This window comes from Monodelphis domestica, chromosome 1, assembly GCF_027887165.1.
Source record: "Monodelphis domestica isolate mMonDom1 chromosome 1, mMonDom1.pri, whole genome shotgun sequence".
NCBI lineage: Eukaryota > Metazoa > Chordata > Mammalia > Didelphimorphia > Didelphidae > Monodelphis > Monodelphis domestica.
Genome location: NC_077227.1, coordinates 528,600,209 through 528,610,233, shown reverse-complemented (window position 1 = coordinate 528,610,233; position 10,025 = coordinate 528,600,209). Strand labels below are relative to the sequence as shown.

Genomic DNA, 10,025 nt, shown 5'->3' with positions numbered 1-10,025 from the left:
AAATAGTGGGTTTTGGACCCCAAAACTGGGATCTTTGGGTTTATCATAGACTGTCTTGCTGAGGTCATTTATCCATACTCTATTCCACTGATCCTGCTTTCTGTCTCTTAGCCAGTATCAAATTGTTTTGATGACCCCTGCTTTATAGTATAGTTTGATTTCTGAGACTGTAAGTCCTCCTTCCTTTGCATTTTTTCCTATGATTTCCCTGGATATATATCCTGGATCTTTTGTTCTTCCAAATGAACTTTGTTATGTTTTTTTTTTCAAATTCAGTAAAAAAGTTTTTGGTAGTTCAATTGTTATGGCACTAAATAAGTAAATTAATTTAGGCAGGATTGTCATTTTTTATTATGTTAGCTCATCCCATCCATGAGCAATCAATATTTTTCCAATTCTTTAGGTCTAGTTTTAATTGTGTGGAGTGTTTTGTAGTTGTGTTCATATAGTTCCTTTGTTTGTCTTGGCAGATAAATTCCAAAGTATTTTTTATTGTCTAGGGTGATTTTAAATGGAATTTCTCTTTCTAATTCTTGCTGATGAGATGGATTAGAGATATATAAAAATGCTGATGACTTATGCGGGTTTATTTTGTATCCTGCAACTATGCTAAAGATGTTGATTATTTCAACTAGCTTTTTCATTGATTCTCTAGGATTCTTTAAGTAGACCATCATGTCATCCACAAAAAAAGTGATAGCTTGGTCTCCTTATTGTCAATTTTAATACCTTCAGTTTCTTTTTCATCTCTAATTGTTACTGCTAGTGTTTCTAGTACAATGTTAAATAATAGAGGTGATATTGGGCATCCTTGTTTCACTCCTGATCTTATTTTGAAGGCTTCTGGTTTATCCCCATTGCAGATAATGTTTGCTGATGGTTTTAGATACATATGTTTAAAATTTTTTAAGAAAGGCTCTCCTATTCCTATACTTTGTAGTTTTCTCAATAGGAATATGTGTTGTATTTTATCAGTCTTTTTCTGCATCTATTGAGTTAATCATGTGGTTTTTGTTGGTTTTCTTGTTAATATGGTGAATTATGTGGATGGTTTTCCTAATATTGAACCATTCTTGAATTCCTAGTATGAATCCTACCTGGTCATAGTGAATAACCCTTTTGTTGACTTGCTGGAGTCTTTTTGCTAGTATCCTATTTAAGATTTTTGTATCTATATTCATAGGGAGATTGGTCTATAGTTTGCTTTCTCTGTTTTTGACCTACCTGGTTTTGGGATCAGTACCATATTTGTGTTGTAAAATGAATTTGGTAGAACTATTTCTTTGCTTATTCTGTCAAATAGTTTATATAATATTGGGATTTGTTGTTCTCTGAATGTTTGATAGAATTTATTTGTAAATCCATCTGGACCTGGGGATTTTTACATAGGGATTTCTTTGATGGCTTGTTGAATTTCTTTTTTCTGATATAGGGTTGTTTAGGTAATCTATTTCTTCTTCTGTTAGTCTAGGCAATTTATATTTTTGTAAGTATTCATCCATTTCACCTTGATTACCATATTTCTTGCCATATAATTGGGCATAATAGTTTTTAATGATTTCTTAATTTCCTCTTCATTAGAGGTGAGGTCTCCATTTTCATCTTGGATACTATCAATGTGGTTTTCTTCTTTCCTTTTTTAAACTAGACTGACCAGTACTTTGTCTATTTTATTTGTTTTTCTCAAAGTATCAGCTTCTAGTCTTATTCATTAAATCAAGAGATCTTTACATTCAATTTTATTAATTTCTCCTTTGATTTTTAGGATCTCTAATTTAGTCTTAATCTGAGGATTTTTAACTTGTTTGCTTTCTAGTTTTTTTAATTTGCATGCCCAATTCATTGACCTCTGTACTCCCTAATTTGTTAATATATGAATTCAATTATATCAATTCTCCCTGAGTACTGCTTTGGCTGCATCCCATAGGTTTTGAATGGATGTCTCCTCATTTCAATTTTCTTCAATGAAATTATTATTTGTTTCTACGATTTATTCTTTGACTAACTGGTTTTGGAGAATCATATTGTTCAATTTCTAATTAATTTTTGGTTTACCTCTCCATGTTCCCTTACTAATTATTATTTTCACTGCATTGTGATCTGAGAAGTTTGCATTTATTATTTATGCTCTTTTGTACTTGTTTGCAATATTTTTATGCCCTAATACATGGTCAATTTTTGTGAATGTACCATGTGTTGATGAAAAGAATGTGCATCCTTTTTGTCTGTATTTATTTTTCTCCACATATATACTAACTCTAATTTTTCTAAGATTTCATTCACTTCTCTTACCTCTTTCTTATTTATTTTTTGGTTTGATTTATGTAGCTCATAGAGAGGAAGATTCAGGTCTCCCACTAGTATAGTTCTTCTATCTATTTCACCCTTGAGATCCACTAGTTTCTCCTTTAAAAATTTGGTTGCTATGCATTTGGTTCATACATGTTGAGTACTCTAATCAGCACAGCACCAACCCTTCTCTCTACACAGTGGTCATCTGCGACTTCTGATGCCCCAGCAAATGTCGAAGGGACCTGCAGTTGGCATTGATCTTGGCACCACTTACTCCTGTGTACGAGTCTTCTAACATGGGAAAGTGGAGATCATTGCTAATGACCAAGGAAACAGGACCACCCATCACCTTCACTGATATAGATCGTTCAATCGGTGATGCTGCAAAGAATCAAGTTGCAATGAACCCCACCAGCACAGTCTTTGATGCCAAATGTCTGATTGGTCTCAGAATTGAAGATGTAGTTGTACAGTCAGACATGAAGCATTGGTCTTTTATGGTGGTGAATGACACAGGCAAGCCTAAGGTCCAAGTGGAGCACAAAGGGGAGGACTAAAGTTTCCATCCAGAAGAAGTATCATCTATAGTCTTGACCAAGATGAAAGAAATTGCTGAAGCTTACCTTGGGAAAACTGTCACAAATGCTATTGTCACAGTACCAGCCTACTTCAGTGATTCCCAACAACAAGCCACCAAAGTCACCTGAACCATTGCTGGTCTCAATGTGCTCTGAATCATCAACAAGCCAACTGCTGCTACTATTGCTTATGGCTTGGACAAAAAAGTTGGTGCCAAGAGAAATGTGTTGATCTTTGACATTGGAGGAGGTACTTTTGATGTCTCCATCCTTACCATTGAAGATGGTATCTTTGAAGTCAAGTCCACAGCTGGAGACATCCACTTGGGTGGTGAGGACTTTGACAACTGCATGGTCAACAATTTCATTGCTGAGATCAAGTGAAAGCATAAGAAGGACATCAGTGAGAACAAGAGGACTGTCTGACACCTGCACACTGCTTGTGAATGAGCAAAGAGAAGCCTCTCTTCCAGTACACAGGCCAGTATTGAGATCGATTCCCTCTCTGAAGGTATCGACTTCTATACCTCTATTACCCAGGCCCATTTTGAAGAGCTGAATGCTGACCTTTTCCATAGCACGCTGGATCCCATGGAAAAGGCCCTCAGAGATGCCAAGCTAGACAAATCACAGATTCATGACATCATCTTGTTGGGTGGTTTCACTCGAATCTCCAAAATCCAGAAGCTTCTGTAGGACTTCTTCAATGGCAAGGAGCTCAACAAGAGTATCAATAATTATGAGGCTGTTGCCTTTGGTGCAGCTGTCCAGGCTGCCATCTTGTCTAGAGATAAATCTGAGAATGTGCAGGACTTGCTGCTGCTAGATGTCCCTCCTCTTTCCCTTGGAATTGAAACTCCTGGTGGAGTCATGACAGTTCTGATCAAATGCAATACTACCATTCACATGAAGCAGACTCAGACCTTTACTATCTACTCTGACAATCAGTCTGTGCTTATTCAGGTTTATGAAGGTAAGAGAGCAATGACAAAGGATAACCACTGACTTGGCAAGTTTGAGCTCATAGGAATCACTCTTGCCCCTTGGGGTGTCCCTCAGATTGAGGTTACATTTGACATTGATGCTAACAGCATCCTCAATGTGTCTACTGTGAATAAGAGCACAGACAAGGAGAACAAGATCACCATCACCAATGACAAAGGTCATCTGATCAAAGAAAATATTGAGCATATAGTCCAGGAGGCTTAAAAGTACAAGACTGAAGATGAGAAACAGAGAGATAAAGTGTCTTCCAAGAATTCTCTTGAGTCTTATGCTTTCAACATGAAGGCAACTGTTGAGGATGAGAAACTGCAAGGCAAAATTGGTGATGAAGACAAACAGAAGATCCTTGACAAATGTAATGAAATAATCAATTGGCTGGATAAGAACCAGACTGCTGAAAAGGAAGAATTTGAGAATCAGCAGAAAGAATTGGAAAAAGTCTTCAACTCCATCATCACCAAGCTATACCAGAGTGCAAGGGGCATGCTAGGGGGCATGCCTGGTGTGTTCTCAGGAGGTGGAATAGCCCCATCTGGAGGTGCTTCTTCTGAACCTACCATTGAAGAGGTCGACTAAATGTACCAGAAGAAAAACATTCCACACAGCTTTCCAAAAATTGAAGGACTCAAATTTGTAGCCAAGGCAGTAGCAGTTTAAAGTTAACTAAAAGCTACTGTTTAAATCTGGGCATTCTGAATAATTGAATGTGTGAAGAGGGAGACGTGAATGACATTGCACTTTATCATTACTGTATAAAACAAGTGGAAATGCAATTCTTGTCATGGAGAATAAATATTTAAAATTGGCACTATAAAAAAATGCATGTTGAGTACTTATATTTCCTCATTGTCTATACTGCCTTTTATCAGGATGTTATTACCTTCCCTATCTCTTTTTTTTAATGGAGATTTGAACCCCAGACTTCAATCCCCAGAAGTCGTTTGTACTTCCCAGAATTCCCTATAATCTCACCTGAGTCTCCACCTGGGTGAGATCACAATTTAGTATTTAATGGGATCTCTGCCTCCCAAGAGCCTGTTCCTCTACCCAGACATTGCAACATGTAGTAAGTAGGCTGTGAATGGGCTAATCAGCCCTATGCATGAGGTTTAATATTTTGTATCCTTGATTTCTAATAATCTTTAATAAACCTCATAAAATATATTACTTTTATTACTAGAAACTAATTTAACTTTTACAGTTTTGGCAACCATTAGATTGGATGAGAACTTCTCAAAAATTTTTTTTAAAAGGAGAGCCTAGATAATTTTTTAAGCCACGTTTTTCCTGCCAAGGCTTTTCAGCAAAGCTGATTCTTGAGCTCCTCCTGACCTTCTTGACCAAGATAGCTCACCTGGTACCAGCCCTGCCTACCCAGCTCCAGATCCTTCTGCCTGCTTCTGCACTCCAGCTGTCCGGATCTGATTGACCCAGATTGCTCTCCTGGCCCCAGCTCCTGCTCCAACCCCAGATGATTCCTTCCTCTCTGTTCCATTTGCTATTTTGCTCATTGTCTGTACATAAGCTGTCTATTGTAATTTCTTTCTTTTTTTCTGTTGTTTGCTCATATTTACCCCTTCTTTTCTCCCCTTATTTGTCTGTGCTCTTGCTCCTCTCATTTTTCTTTGGTTTTGGGGGTTTCTGTCAGTCATCCCTCCTCGAACTTTAACAGAAGATCTCTCAGTGCAGTCTGTGGGGGAGGGGTGTTGGAGTTTGAGCTTCACTGTCCTCTGGAGGCTTTTGCTTGGATTAAAGTCCAGTAGTCTGTGGGGGAGGGGTGTTGGAGCTTGGGTTTCCCTGATCTCTCAAGACTTTTGATGGGATTAAGTTCAGCCATGTTGGGCTTGGTGTTCCCTCAGGTGTAAAAATGGAGATTTGAACCACAGTCTTCAATTCTCAGAAGTCCTTGGTAGTTCCCAGAATTCCCTATGATATCAACAGAGTCCTCACCTGGGCCGAGAACAAAATGGATATTTAAACTGGCTGTACCGCCTACTTGGTCTCTCTCTGTTTCCACTTCTAAGCACATATGGCTCTCTCAATATGTAATAAGTGAAAATGAGTAGGCTTTCCAGCCATAGGCTTTTCTTATTTTGTATTTCTTTATCCTTGATTTCTAATAATCTTTAATAAAATTCTAAAAATATGATACTTTTAGTAGAGAAGCTAATTTAACTGTTAGACAAACCAAAACCTCCTGGAAGGCTGGAGCAATATGGAGGGTCTCCTCAGCTGTGACCAGGCTGCCTACTCTTCACTTCCTCTACAGCTCCTTCCCCATCACCTGTGTTTCGATGCTTTGAGCCTTGCACAGCCCTGCCTGCAAGGTACACCCTCCAGACAAGCACCTTTGCCCTCCCAGAGGTTCCCTCTGCTGCTGGAGGGTTAGTGCTCTGGGGGGGGGGGAAGGGGTCCTGGGACATTCCTTCAGCCTTCCCCTTAAACCTGAGTGTTCTCAGATTTTGGCTTTTTTTTTGGGGGGGGGGGGTGTACCTTTAGAATTGATTCCTGCATGAGGGTTCCTTGACTCTGTGTTGTTGTTAGTTTTGATTTTCAGTCCCCTAGGAGCATTCATTTTGTGATCGGTACAGAAGGGTTTTCAGAGGTCTGAACTTTTGCTGCTTCTACACCACCATCTTGACTTCATCGTCAGGGAATAAATCTAATAAGGGGCAAGCAGAACAACAACAAAGACCCCAGACTACTAATGGCCATTTAGCAAATTGACAAGTTGACTGAGCTATAACAAGGACTGATTACCAAAAGAGAGACAAAGACAGTGACAAGGACAAGGACAATACACAAACAATAACTATTGGGGTTTGCACAGATAAAATGACTGTAAATAAGGAAACCAATACAGAAACTCCAACCACAGGAGGTTCAGAAGGGGTAAACAACATTTTACCACTCCAGAACTATACAAAACTCAATCCAGATTTTTGGGTAATCCATCTTAAAATCTACAAACCCTTTACTGCAGCAGATATGGAGGGACTGAGGCATCAAATGCCAAAATTTTCCCTAGAACCTTACAAGTGCCTAAAAGAGCTGAAATGGGCAATTAGGCTCTATGAATCAAATTTTGGGGATATGGAGATCCTTTTGGGGAAGCTATTTACCCCCAGAGAATGGGCCCAGTATTAATAGGACCAGGGAATATCCCAACTTTACAGACTGGCCAGAAATTCACTCAGATCTTGAACTTTCTAATCCATGCAACCTTTCCTATTTAAGAAAAGCCTGTGATAATTTGTTGGAGGCAATTAAGTCTTTCTACCCTACACCAAATTCTTGGAGCAAACTTGAGAAAATATGGCAGGAAACAAGTGAACACCATTTCCTATTTCTCTACAGGCTCATTGAGGCCAGAGAAATGATTTTTGGATTCCCGAAGCATAGTGAACAGGTCTTACAGCGTGTTCGGAGTCAATTTCTTAAAGGGGGCACAACCCCAATCAAACAAATTTTCAGGCAGTTTTGCCAAAAATATGAGTCCATGACCCTTGAAGAATTAAGAAAATCTGTATCCTATCTGTATTATGCAGATAGAGAACAACAAAGAAAATAGGAAGATCAGATAAAGGAACTAAAACAAAAACTTAAGGATTCTAATGAAACCATTAGGCAAAAAAAAAATAGTGGAAGTAAAGAATTTAGCCACAGTTAGAACTTTTAGATAGCCTAAACCTCAAGTCCAAAAAAAGCAGGCAGACAATTCCCAAAAGGTGTTTCTTATGCAGCAGGCTTGGGCACAGTGACATTTTGCACACAGAAAGCACAATTAGACCAAAGAAATGGGAAAAGGCCATTTTGCAACAATAGCTCTGGCCAGTACAAGGGACATAGGAACAATTATGTGAATAATAATAACAACTATAAGGCCCAATGCTGTGATCATTGACAGCTAAAAATGGAAGCCCCTGATATGGAGACTATGAGAAAATTGGTCTCAAAGGGAACTAGACCGAACCGAACTATTCTTCTGTTGTGACTAGTGAGAACAAAGATCATTCCATATGAAGCCAGGACAGAGCAGCACTAAAAAGAAATACTCACTAAAAATAAATACTGGAAATGGGTACAAGAAATCTCATAGGGCACAAAACCAGTAGCAGAATACTTAGTGGAGGAAATAGTCTATGGGGATATGGAATTAAAAGGAAAAAGCTTGGAGCAGTAGGAGGAAGACAGAAATGGAGAATATCAGAGAAATGCAAAGTACAATCTTTGGGTCATAGGCAACACAGAATGGGATCCAGAAAAACAAGGATACTGACAAACAACATCAAAAGACACAGAAAAAATTTAAGTTCTAGAAATGGAAATGTAGCAATTTTCATGTAAAGATTACATAAATCCTCACTACAAAAACAAAATAGCAACATTGCAAAGGATACAAAGTCATTTGAATGTTCTACAAGCTCCAAAGTGCAAGAAGCAAAAAGAAAATGAGAAAAAGTACATGAAGGGTTCAGTGTGGGACAGGAAACAGTTTCAAGCATCCAGAAATGCACACCACCACATTATGGAGTGCTAGGGAATGTCTCAGCAGAAGGAAACACAACTGGCATTGCAAAGAAATCAATTCTAAACCCAGAAATGAAAGAATTCCATCCAAGAGCATTATCAGAGGCTAATACAAACAGCAAAAATAGCATCAACAACATTAAATACATAATCTATAGCTTGCAACACAGAATTTCAGGCTGATAGCACATTAGACCCTGAATGCTTAACAGAGACAGGCATAAAAAAAATCCCAAGCACCAACAAAATGAAACAAGAGAAAGGAAAGACTGGGAATTGGGAAACACAGCTACAAACTCTCAACACAACTGTATGTCTACCCATGAACCAAAAACTTCTTTAAGTCTTGAGGTTATGTCTGAAGGAGATGGAAGACAAGATCAAATAGATTTTCCTTGCAATACTGACAGTGAATCCAACACAGAGAAGGAAGCAGCTCAAAAACAAACAGGCTCAGTACTTGAAAGCAATAAAGAAAAAGTTACCTGCTGATTTCCTAAATGAAGAAAGCTCCTAAACAGGAAAAGCAAATGCTCTACCTACAGAAAATACAATGCTTGTAGGTAACTTAACAATGTATTCAAAACTAATCACAAAGAATTATGCAAATTCAATCACATCAACCCACACAGCATCACCCTATAACAATACTCAGTTACAAGTAAATTGGCACATGGTCCTGGCAAATTCACGGAACATACTAGAGAACCAACATCTAAGGCAAATGGGAACAAATTTACAAGTTGAAACCAAGGGGTCAGAGCAGAAAATAATAAAGGAGGAAAAGACCAAGACATAACCGAGGATGACGATTGTCTTTGTGCATAAAGATTTAAGTGGAAAAGTCAATGCACAGAGACAGTCCTGCTCTCTTGGTGTTGGAAACCTGGGTCTATTGGCACGAAAAGTCGTTACACCTGGAGACTTACTCAGCTGCATTGGATAGTCATGTTGTCTTTTGTGCTCCAACACACCCTAAGCACTTCACAGTGCTTTGCTGCATTGCCATCTCAGCCGTTGAACCTTTTTGTTGGTTTCTTCCTCCTGTTCCGCTGAAACAGTCTTCACATGCTGGGTGAGCAAAGCCCTGGTTCACCAGGGGTCAACGACCCGATGGCTACCCTCACAAGGTTTAGCTGGCCTGTCAAAGCCGTTGCCCAGGGTGTGGCTGCTGCCACATGCTAGCAGCTACTAGGAGCCACAAGTGAGAGCTGGGTGTCAGGTGAGGGTCAGAGGCTGGAGAGCTGCCCTAGGAGGGCATGACAAGCCCTCCATACCAGAGATACTCCTCCTCCCTGAGTACCCCATACACCCCAACATAGACATAGACATAGACAGTATTGATGCATTAAATACCATGATACCAGTAATTCAAAGCAAAGAAAATCCAGAGTCATATGTGTGGCTCAAGGTTGGGGAACAAAATTATAATACTCTAATAGATATTGGTGTAATCCAGTTCATTCTCAAATCATCTCCTGAGAACAGCATTAGAGATGGGTTCATGAAAATCACTGCAGCTACTGGGGAAGTGCAAAGAGTCCCCAAATTGAAACCAAAAATAGTCAAACTGGGACTTTGACACTTGACCACATGTTCCTACTAATGCCAGGTTGTCTG

At 39.1% G+C, this 10,025-nt stretch overlaps 1 pseudogene; it reads left to right on the top strand.

The window, feature by feature from the left end:
• The first annotated feature begins 2,396 nt into the window (after positions 1-2,396).
• Positions 2,397-4,678, top strand: LOC100616942 (heat shock cognate 71 kDa protein-like; annotated as a pseudogene).
• Positions 4,679-10,025: the final 5,347 nt, after the last annotated feature.